Source organism: Lynx rufus, unplaced genomic scaffold, assembly GCF_022079265.1.
Source record: "Lynx rufus isolate CCGP_SWC_20201006 ecotype Redwood Valley unplaced genomic scaffold, mLynRuf1.p SCAF_2, whole genome shotgun sequence".
Lineage (NCBI taxonomy): Eukaryota > Metazoa > Chordata > Mammalia > Carnivora > Felidae > Lynx > Lynx rufus.
Window position 1 is genome coordinate 71,458,352 of NW_025814834.1, and position 12,026 is coordinate 71,470,377.

Here is a 12,026-nt window from a genome sequence, read left to right on the forward strand (position 1 = left end):
TTCTCCCTCTCTCTCTCTCTCAAAAATAAATAAAGTATTTTTAAAAGGGTTCCTTTAGGGGCGCCTGGGTGGCTCAGTCGGTTAAGCGTCCGACTTCAGCTCAGGTCACGATCTCACAGACCGTGAGTTCGAGCCCCGCGTCGGGCTCTGGGCTGATGGCTCAGAGCCTGGAGCCTGCTTCCGATTCTGTGTCTCCCTCTCTCTCTGCCCCTCCCCCATTCATGCTCTGTCTCTCTCTGTCCCCAAAATAAATAAACGATAAAAAAAAAAATTAAAAAAAAAAAAAAAAAAAAAAAAAAAAAAAAGGGTTCCTTTATAGTTTACTACACAAAAAAAGAAGTTTCTTACTCAAAAATGCCTTAAAAAGAATAGTGATTTCTTAAAAAGCTATTTCTTTAAAACAGAGAAAGCCTAAAAGGCTGAAGAGACCCCACAGAAAGTTTAGGTGGCTAAGACAGCAGTGATTTGTTTTGCAGAAGGGCTAACAGTGTCCTAAAGGGTCAGAAAGGGGCTGTCAACGTCTTAGCGTAGGTGAGCAGGTCACAGTCAGGGGCTATCTGCGCATGTCAGAACTGTCAGCTGGAGGCAGCCGAGATGATTTGGGGAAGAAGCAGACATGCCAAGCAACAGTTTGATTTAATAATTAATTTAGAAAGAGGTAAATAAAATTGCCTGTCAAGAGCCAAATAACAAAAATAGAAAGAACTCTAAGTGTAAGTTATTAGCTTTGTGTTTATGTTAAATGTATTTTTGACATTAATAATTTCTTCCTTTTTACCACCTAGCTCCTTTCCTCCACATTAAAAAAATTTTTTTTCCCAGAATGCATTTTGATGTTCTCTCCAACCTGTTCCTCTAATTGCAATTAAACCCTGAGGGAGTAATTTTTCCAAATGCCAGAAAATAAGTTAGTGCCCAAGGGAATGGCAAAGCTGGAAATGTGATGTGAGTAATCACCAGACCCGCTTTTTCTGCTTTAGAACAAAAGAAGGGCTGGGAAGAAGGGATCACCCACAATTCTCAAATAGGAAGCCCTGGTGTTCATTTCCCCCAAGAAAATCATTGTTCTGCAATCTTAGGATCATCTGACAAACTGCTTCCTGGTGTATTGATTTGCTGCCACACTAAAAAAGTAATAAATCAATAACCAGCTTTGTTGAGAAAGGAGGGAAAAGTAGTGTTAGCTTGAGGAACCAGAGAAGACTTCAGAAAAAGAATTACGTTTTTGAGGGAAAAACAGTAATGCATTTGGGAGGAACTTTGAGGACCTAAGAGATGGCCACACAATAGCAATTTGAGAGGAACTTGTGTATGGGTAGTCCCATGCCAGTCTCACTTTGCGTAGGTTAGTACTGCAGGCAGGAAGCTGAGTCATGGGCTACACAGAAGCAATGGTGCATGAATCAGATAAGATGGTCAGGCATGGGTGCCCTGGTGGGAATGACACCATGGCATAAAGACAGAAGTTGCACTGGCATCAGAGAGACCTGAATTTGAACTCCAGCTGGCACTAGCTGAGCTTGCCTGGGCACGTTACTTGAATTCCTAAGCTTTTGTTTCCTCATCTGTAAAACTGGAAGAACAGTTTTTCCCGCATGGTGAGGATAAGTTATAACATCTCAGAAGGGGTTAGTACATTGTAGTTGACAAATAGTTGCTATTATTGTTAACTAGAAGACTTTGGGGGCTACGGAGAATAGATGAGGAAGCAAGAACATCAGGAAGTTGGTTTAGAATTTTTTAAGTCGATAGAATGGTTTCTAAATTACAGAGAGACCAGCAAGTTAGGAAAAGCACATGATAAGCAGCAAGAGTCATTGAAAGGAATTTGATGCTATGTCATTGGAGGGAAGTCAATGATTTATTTGAGGAAAATGGTATCCAATTTATCAGTAGAAAGCTATTTGACATTTGTGGGAAATGGGAGAAAAGTCAGGTCAAAATATAAAAATGCGGAAACCATTAACTGGATGAAATGGAATGCTTGGTGATATGTGAGGGAGGGGCCAGTGTGAAACAAGTGGTCTTGAAATAATTGGAGAAAGATGGGTAACAAATGGTGTATCTAGACTGGAGTTCAGGGAATTCTATCAGTCTTTGTGAGGGAAAAATGCCATTAGAAATGACATCAAAATTTTTCTATGCAAGTATTCTCTGTGTAATCTCTGCCAGCATAAATTCCATAATTATAATTTTTTTTTTAATAATAAAAAAGTAGAAAAAAAGTGCCTGACCAGGGTACTGACAATCAGTTTCCCAGTGAAACTGGTGAAGTTGAAATGTTAGGTCGGGTAAGAAATTAAAAATTTCAATTATCTACCTGTCAGTTGTCAGGCTACCTAATTCAAGATGAAATAAAGAGATGAGATTTTAGGATGAGACAAATGACTAATTCTAGCAAGGTAGAATGGCCCCACATGGCATAGAGTGTTTGTGGAATGAACAGAAACTGATTTAGTCAGGGGTGTATGAGTGATCTTTTGGATAATCATGGCACAATCAAACCTGACATTTTATTAGGTGGGGTAAAGCCAAGAACACCCATTTAGATAAAATTCAAACACTGATCCCAGACAAACTTGGCCAAAATAGATTTTAAAACAACTTTTTAAAAAGTCTGAAGGCTAACTAAAGACATTATTGTAAATAAGCGAACACTGTTTGCCACAGATAAATCAAAATGTCCACGTATGAAGGATAAATAGAAATCAAATGACTAAATAATCCTAGAAGCACATTACAAGATTTTCTGAAATTATTGATGACAGGATTGCTTTTAAGTACATCAAATCAGCAAGCTATGTAGATATGGAAAAGTGATGCATGTAGATGCAAAGGAAATATAAAATCCAATGAATTCATTTATTCTTCTTTCCTGAGTAGAAATGTGAACAGCCTCTAAAAAGGAAAAAAAAAAAAAAAACAACCACAATTAACTTAGGAAAGACAGATTAAAAACAAAAAAAGAAAAGACATATTTTCTTCCTTCGATGTCTGACTTTTTATTACCTGAAAAAATCAGAAAGATTCCAAATTTTTGATGAAATCCAGTTTTAGGGAAAACTACTTGAAAAAAGTTCTGTAGCCTTTTTTATTTCAAAGAAAGCTCTTATAGAAGGATGTTAAGGCTAAATTCATTTCCAAATTAGCTTTGGAAGCAGACAGTTGAGATTTACAAAGGAAAAAGTCAGGGTGCAGCAAAATTACTGGGAGTGGCTGATCCCCACCCAGAGTCTGAATGCACTTCATGTATGGATGTTGCTTAAGATATATTATCAGCTGTTAATTGAGCTGGGACATTGACCTTGTGACACTAAATGCCATGGGGCAATCATTGGAACCCCCTGGGAAGCCTGTGGAATCTGTGAAGAAAGGCAGAATTCTAAACACCTCAGAGGCATAGCCTTCTTGTGGAGAAAGAAAACAGAGTTAATATAAAGAAAATTGTCTTTGTTAATCTGGTAATTGTTTCTAGAACTAGTCTTATTGGATTTTTTTTCAATCATAAAAGCAATATACTCTAACTGAAAAAAAAAACCCTAGAAAATGCAGAAAAGAAGAAAATAGAAATCAATTATCACCCCACACTCAACAAACCTATGATAATATCTTAAAATGTACTTTATGCATTTTTCTGCCATATATATGGTTTCTGTCTTTTTGTAAATTTTGTATAAAATGAGATAGTACTATTTTGTAGTCTGCAGTTTTTACTTAGAAACGTATGAAATGTAAGTCTTTTATGTCAATAAATACTGATACATTTTCTTAAAAGTTTATTTTATTTTTGAGACAGAGGGAGACAGAGCATGAATGAGGGAGGGTCATAGAGAGAAGGAGACACAGAATCTGAAACAGGCTCCAGGCTCTAAGCTGTCAGCACAGAGCCTGACGCGGGGCTCGAACTCACTGGCTGCGAGATCATGACCTGAGCCAAAGTCGGACGCTTAACTGACTGAGCCACCCAGGCACCCCCAGATACATTTTTTTTAAATGTCTGGACATTACGTAGTTTACTTTTTTGATATATAGGTAAGTTACATAATGTAAATAAATAATTTATTTACTTTAAAAAAAATGTTTATTTTTGAGACAGTGCGCAGGCACAGTGGGGAGGGGCAGAGGGAGAAGGGAACGGAAGATCATATACTGTCTCTGTGCTGAAAGCAGCGAACTCTGATGTGTGGCTCTAATTCAGGACCCCTGAGATCATGATCTGAGCCGAAGTCTGTCGCTCAACCGACTGAACCACCCAGGCGTCTCTATTTACTTTTAAAATCAATTCAATATTTGGCTCCCAGTATGTTCTTTATGCACATTAATCCATGTATATTTCTGATCATATTATACTCTCAGACTGTAATATTATGCTCTGTGCAGCATCTAGCATGGCAGAGAATGACAAAGTATCTTTACCCATTCACTGGAAAGGATTTTAGAGCCCTGGCACTCGATATTTCACTATTAACACAATGCTAAGCTGAGCATCCTTGCTTGATTCTTTCTTAGGATGAATTCCAAGAAGTTGAATTGCTATCCCAGAGGTGATGCTCATTTTTTTGGTATATATATTTATTTATTTTGGGGACTGCACAAGCAGGAGAAGGGCAGAGACGGGGGAACAGAGGGTTGGGAGCGGGCTCTATGCTGACAGGCTGTGCACAGCGATAGAAAAGTGGTAGCTAACCATCAAAGTTCACTGGTAAAGTATTATAGTAGTGGCTGGGACACATTTACTTTACTAATCAGACTTTCAAAAACTTTTCACTTCTGCTCTAAGTTTAAAAATGAGCTAACCATTTAATGTTTTAAAGGTTGGGGTTTGGGGCGCCTGGGTGGCGCAGTTGGTTAAGCGTCCGACTTCAGCCAGGTCACGATCTCACGGTCCGTGAGTTCGAGCCCCGCGTCAGGCTCTGGGCTGATGGCTCGGAGCCTGGAGCCTGTTTCCGATTCTGTGTCTCCCTCTCTCTCTGCCCCTCCCCCGTTCATGCTCTGTCTCTCTCTGTCCCAAAAATAAATAAAAACGTTGAAAAAAAAATTAAAAAAAAATAAATAAAGGTTGGGGTTTAAAAAAAATAATTAGCACACAGTAATATTATTGACTTTTTGGGTGTGTGATTCTATGAATTTTAACACATGGGTAGATTTGTATATCCACCACCACAATCAGAATGTGGACCGGTTATAGTCCTACGAGTTTAGTAGTCTTAGTACTACTGGTTAAGTATAGTACTAAACATCTTTGTACTACCCCCATGTACTCAAACCCTGGCCACCACTGATTTGCTGTCACTTTAGTTTCTGTCTTTTTAAAGTGTCGTACAAATGCAATCATAGAGCATGAAATTTTTGAGACTGGCTTCTTTCACTCAGCATGATGCCTTTCGGATTCATCCAAATTGTTGTATATTTCAGTAGTTTGCTCCTTTTTATTTCTGAGTAAATTTCATTGGGTGGATGTACCACCCAATGTTTGTTTACTCATTTATTGAAAGGTATTTGCGCTGTTTCTAATTTCTGACAATTATGAATAGAGCTGCTATATAAGCACTCTTGTACAGATTATTGTATGGATGTAAGTTTTTGTTTCTCTAGGGTAAATATATAGAAGTGGAATTGCTAAGGCATATGGTAAATGTATGTTTAACTTTATAAGAAACTGCCAAAAAGAGTTTTCTGAAGTCTGTATCATTTTTATATTTCGACCAGCAAATATACGAGTGATTCAGTTTCTTCACATCTTTGTCAGCACTTGGTGTTTTCGGTATTTTTTATTTTAGCCATTGTAATAGGTGTGTGGTGCTATTGTGGGTTTAACCTGCATTTCACTAGGAACTAATGTTGAACATCTTTTGATTTGCTTACTTGCCATCCATGTCTCCTCTCTGGCTAGGTTACCTGCTAGTCTTTTGCCTGCTTTAAATTTTGTTTGTTTTTACCATTGACTTTTGAGAATTCTTTATATATTGTGGGTACAAGTCCTTTGTCATACACATGGTTTGCAAATATTTTCTCCTAGTCTTTAGCTTGTCTTTTCATTGTCTTGACAGTGTCTTTCACAGAGAAAGAGATTTTAATCCTGGTGAAGTCTCGGGATCGGTCTTTTTTGTTTTTAATTTTTAAAAATGTTTTTATTTATTTTTGAGACAGAGAGAGACAGAGCATGAGCAGGGGAGGGGCAGAGAGAGAGGGAGACACAGAATCCAAAGCAGGCTCCAGGCTCTGAGCTGTCAGCACAGAGCCCAACACGGGGGCTCAAACTTACAGACTGTGAGATCATGACCTGAGCCAAAGTCAGAGGCTTAACTGACTGAGCCACCCAGGCATCCTATCTTGGGGTCAGTCTTGAATACTCTATGTGGATGCTGGTTGATTGCCCAATCTCCCAACCTCCCTTTCATCTAATTCCCACATATTTGGTCTCCATGTCCAATTCCCAGGTCTGTCCCCTCACTGCACCTACTCACAAAAGTCAATTCAATTAAATATGTTATATATGTGTATTTATAAATATAAATTATATAATGTAAGTAAATACTTGATTTGCTTTTAAAATCAATTCAACATTTGGCATGTTTGTTATGCATTTTTATCCACACACATTGCCGAGTCATATGGCCCTGGAAGGTAAGCACTTGTCCTTTTCTTACCTTGTTTTGACCTGCACCTCGCATATGAGAAGATGATAGAGTATCATCATTGGAAGGGATATTTTGTCCCGATAGTAAACGTGTGGTCTGTGCCTCAGCACCATCAGCATTACGTGGGAGTCTGTAAGAAATTCAGACTCTCAGACCCTACCCCAGGCCTGTGAGTTAGAATCTACATTCTAATTAGATCTCCAGGTGCACATTAAAGTTTTTGAAGCACAACTGTCTAGTCATCAGGCTCTCTCTCTCTTTTTTAAAAATGTTTATTTTATTTTATTTTTTTTTTTTTATTTAAAAAATTTTTTTTTCAACGTTTATTTATTTTTGGGACAGAGAGAGACAGAGCATGAACGGGGGAGGGGCAGAGAGAGAGGGAGACACAGAATCGGAAACAGGCTCCAGGCTCCGAGCCATCAGCCCAGAGCCTGACGTGGGGCTCGAACTCACGGACCGCGAGATCGTGACCTGGCTGAAGTCGGACGCTTAACCGACTGCGCCACCCAGGCGCCCCAAAAATGTTTATTTTTGAGGGGGGGAGGGGCAGAGAGAGAGGCAGATACAGAATCCAAAGCAACTCCAGGCTTTGAGCTGTCAGCACAGAGCCCCACATGGGGCTTAAACTTACCAACTGCGAAATTACTTGAGCTGAAGTTGGGTACTTAACCAACTAAGCCACCCAGGTGCCCAGGCTCTCACTCTTATTTTCCAAACAAGGAAACTGAGGTTGGGAGGGAGCAAAGATGGCCTCAAGGCTGGAGGCAGCTAATGCTAGAGCCAGGTGGAGAACCTGGCCTTCTCACTCCAAGGCCAGTGTGTTCAGCCAGCTGCCACCTGCCTCTAGCGTTTTGGATGACAATGACGATGTCAACTTCTCCCATCTCATCCCAGGCCATGCATGGAGCATCAGCACTTGTCCTGATGTGGTCTTTTTCCAAAAAGACTCCCCTCACTCCTTATTCCCAATATCCTCTAGGGATATCAAACTTTCAAAATGCAGGCTTTCAAATTTTCCTAATGAAGTGAACTACATACTCTTCGGGGGAATAAAGTGATTTTTTCCCCTTGCATTTGTTTACTTCTCCGTAAGCTCCTGAGATGGCTAACATACTAGTTGTTAATCACACCATCTGCTCAAACAGCACTTCTAAATCATTTGATTCATACTTTTCTTTTTAAGGAATTTTTTTTGCAGAACAATATGTTTGTGTCTGTGTTACTCCCATCATTTGGCAATGCAGTATGAGCTATTTAAACTTTCCTATTTATTGTAAATGGCTTTTCAATCAGCAAATATTTTTTTTAAATGTGCATACACCACAAAAAAGCTGTGTCTACTGACTTTTCAAACATTGGAAACAGTAGAAAAATCTGTTCCAGTCTGTCTGCTGTCAAATTTTTAACCATCTGATTATATTTAAATGAAGCGTTTAGGAAGATGATTTATCTGACTGACCCTGAGAAAATGTTCTCCACTGGTCCTGGAGATGGCGGTGCTGTGCAATTTAGTACAACCCTTCCTCCACTACACCCCCACCCCACCCCCGCAAAAGGAATTTCTGGAATGGCAGAAACTGGGAGAGGATTCGCTACATGTGAACCTTCTAACACTTAGCATAAACCTCTTCTGAACCCTGGAACAATTTGGTTTATCTTTGGGTTCTTTTGTTTTTGTTTAAAGCTGTACCCCATGCGCTTCCTGTTTCCAGCTGGGATCTGAAATGGAAATAGTTTAAAGGTTATTCTCATATCATGGGTAACCAGGAAGTGCCTATATAGTTTACTAAGAAGCTGGTTTTCACAAGACTGCTTGGCTTTAAAAAAAAAAAAAAATCCTAACAAAGGCTCAACCAAGATAAGTGGAGCTAAGAATACTAGAAGTTTTGAATGCCTACTGGGACCACATCTCTGGGAGCTGCCTCTCCGGGTTTCCTTTCCTTAACAACAGAGGCCTGCTGCCTGACATTCTTTAAATTTCATTAGCAGGATCTGGAACAGTGGGTTTAAAGCGAAACGTGCTCAAGCCCTAGGCAGTATAACCCAGAGGACAATTTTTTGGTCCTGTCATTGCTAAGGTGTAGGCAGGAAAACAGGGGAGATGGGGTGGGCTGGGGGGGGCGGGGTAGGGGTGGATACAGATACACAATCTTTATTTTTGAGATTGTCAAAACTTGGTGACAATTCAGCTAGCCAGAAAACATTTATTGAAGGCTTCATTATGTGAAAGGCATTATATCAAGCATTGTTACAAATAATAACCGGCACTATTTATGTGCTATGAGCCAGCCCCTTGCCAAATGCTTCAGCAACATTTCATTTAATCTTCACCAGAACTGTGTGAGGTAGGCACTGTACCCCCCACCCCCCACCCTTTTTAAGTGGGCTTCACGCCCAGTACAGAGCCTAACGTGGGGCTTAAACTCATAACCCTGAGATCAAGACCTGAGCTGAGATCAAGAGTCAGACGCTCAACCAACTGAGCCATCCAAGTACCTGCCATTTTTTTTTTAACATAAGGAAAATGGAGGGCAGAGAGGTTATGAAATGTGCCTAAGATCGTGCAACTCATAAGTGCAATTGTTGAGATTCTAAGTCAAGCCTTGTAACCCTAGAGCCTGCTCAGTCAGTTGTTGCCTTGTGTTTTGATTCATAGATGAGATAGCACAGATATCAAACTCTCAAGTTGGAATTAGACATATTTGGTGCCCATTTAAGAATGACAGAGACCCAGAGACTTAGATCTCAGTACTTTCCTTCTGCTAAGTGTTATCTAGTTGGAAAGAAGCCAGGCCCTCAGTGAACATGCATGTCATTTGGGCTGGGGAATTCCACTTGGAATAGCACACCTAAGTGACCTAAGATGTCTTTCTCCAATGTGATCTCATCAGAGAATTTCTGGGACTAAGATTTGCTAATGAAGTTAGGGACACCAAGGATATCCAGTTGAGGCTGTAGTTTTGGATACCTAGGGGTAAAACACACCAACATTTTCAAACTGTTTTTTCCAGTGTATTGTACTATTGCCCAAACTCAGAGAGTATCTCAAACTGATTCTGTTTAATTCCTCAAATTTGAATGTGGGGTCTTCTTTTTCATCTTTGTCACTAAAATAAAGATATATAGAATCCCATTTCTTCTCTTTGCTTATGAATGCCTTACAACATTGCCTAGGGCAGTGATTCTCAAAGTGTGGTCTCCAGACTTATGGCATCAGCATCAGTTGGGAACTTGATACAAATTCTCAGTTTAGAAACCTCTTTCATTCTGCCTCGTTTGATTTTCTGTTTCAAGTCAGAATACTTCACTTGGAGACACATTTTTGTCTCCTCTAAAACATACTCCTGCAGGGGATGGGAGCCACTTCTATTTGTGAGGAAACTGCTTCCTCTGCATCCCTTCACTGTTACGGGAATGCTGAGGCTATTATTTTGTAGGAGGATGGCATTTTACTGTGGTCCTATATTTGGTTTAGGCCACACCCACAGCAGGGACCTAGTTGCAGCTGAAAGGTAAGCTCACAGCCAGTGTCTGTCCCTTGTGGAAGGAACATGTAGTAGACCAGCACTGATGGTGAAGGAGAAGAACGGGGTGCTATCTTGGTCTTGACGTTGAAGGAGGGGTTGGGATGTTAGAAATGTGTGTGTGTTTTGGCGGGGGTGTTGCGATCACAAGGTGTGTGAAGGATGTGATTCTGTCACATGAAAGTGTCTACTTAAGGTTGTTTTTGAATGATGGTCAGAGACTTCTTAAGGTTCCAGAGAGGAGCCTTCAGGTCAGTAGAAGTAAGAGCCAGGAGGACTGTCCCTCCTCTGTACTTACTAAAGCAGCTCCAGGGGTCTCTGTGTTATCTATTAGGGCTTTGTATAAGATTCTGTTTGAAATATAGGATTTCCTGATGGAAAAATATTAGGGGGAAAAATCCATCTTGTTTGGATTTCTTTGATCACTACATTTTCAATGTTTCTTTCTCTTTATTGATTCTTGGGATCTTGCAAAACTTGGTTGAAAATATCTCAGCTGATCTATGGGAAAAGGTTTTCTCACATTGAGATCTCCTCCAGAGATGACCATGGGAGTAATGGAGAAAACCAGAGGAAGTGGCCTCTGAGGTGAAGGTAAAACCTGAGAGAGGGGGCAGAAATCAGGTCACCAAGCTCCTTCTCCCCACCGTTCTCCTTGTCCCGATTTCTTATTCCACTGCTAAAGGGAGTTTATTATAAAGATGCTTTTTTTTTCCTTTTTTTTTAAAGTGAATTCTCTTCTTTAAATATCTAGTGCAGTGCTGGGCACTCAGGAGGTGCTTAATAAATACTTCTTAAATTAAATTAAGAACCTTAGAGCTGTTAAAGAGATGCTGCACATTGGGGGGAGAATACAAAAAAGGAAAGATTGTGGAAGATGAACTTGTCTTTCTTTACAGATGGTTTCAAGGAACTACCAAGGTCAGAAATGAAAACCTATCCTCCCCCAGCTGGCTACATATGGCATTCGACTTATTAAGACTGTTATTTTCTAGAATCATAACACAAAAGCTGACAGTGTCTCAACAACCCAGGGCAGCCCACATATGATGCCAAACTGGGTCCCTGCATTCTGATTTTTGGCTCATTTTCAGGGAGTCAATGGGTGTGTGTGATTTCATTTCAGACTCTTTGATTGTCTCTCAGACTGTTCTAGAAAACAGCCTTTGGGCTGTAATTTTATTTTATTTCTTTATGCTTTAGGAAAATCTCCCTGGCTTTTCTCAGTAAAGAAAAGGAAAAAAAAATGATAGGAAAGGCACTTTGCAGCCAGGGCAGGAGCAGTGGTGGTGGCGGTGGCAGCAGCCACTGCCCCAGCTGCCGCCATGCTTCATAAAACCATCCCAAATGGGATGAGCGCATTTAGCAGAATGATCAATCCACTGCTGCCATATCACTTCTATTTATAATCTTGGCAGAGCTACAAATTTCAAGGGTTTTCGGAGACGGGGGAACTCTGTTACATGAAGTGATTTTAGCTCTCATCTTTTTCAGAGCTTGAATTCAAGGGAGTGGAGATCTTCCAGCCTTTAAAGGAATTGATGTTCCCACAGAACCCAACTAGCTGCCTGCTCACAGGTGATGGCTTTTAATACAGGCAAGGAAAAGGCTCAGAAGGGTCTTTTTTTCTAAGGCATCTTTTTTATTTTTTAAGGAGTTTATAAGATAGAAACCTATTTCATGTATTTTTTGTGTTTATCTGCAGATAATAGCCTTAAATCACCTAAGGGTTTACTCACACATCTCTGCCTCGCCTCAAATTATTCATTTCCAATACTGGCCTCTCTGTTAATTAAATGGTATGTCTATGGGGGCATTTCCACTTGAATGATAATTAATGTGTTTTTTCCCAATCCAG

The 12,026-nt window shown here is 40.1% G+C and overlaps 1 long non-coding RNA gene across 1 annotated transcript in view; it reads right to left on the reverse strand.

Moving 5' to 3' along the window:
- Window positions 1-313: 313 nt before the first annotated feature.
- The window catches only part of LOC124515926 (uncharacterized), a 56,923-nt gene continuing 45,210 nt past the window's right edge, over window positions 314-12,026 (reverse strand). The window contains exon 4 of the long non-coding RNA XR_006962930.1: window positions 314-2,898. This is a non-coding gene — a long non-coding RNA (uncharacterized LOC124515926). The remainder of the gene's footprint in view (window positions 2,899-12,026) is intronic.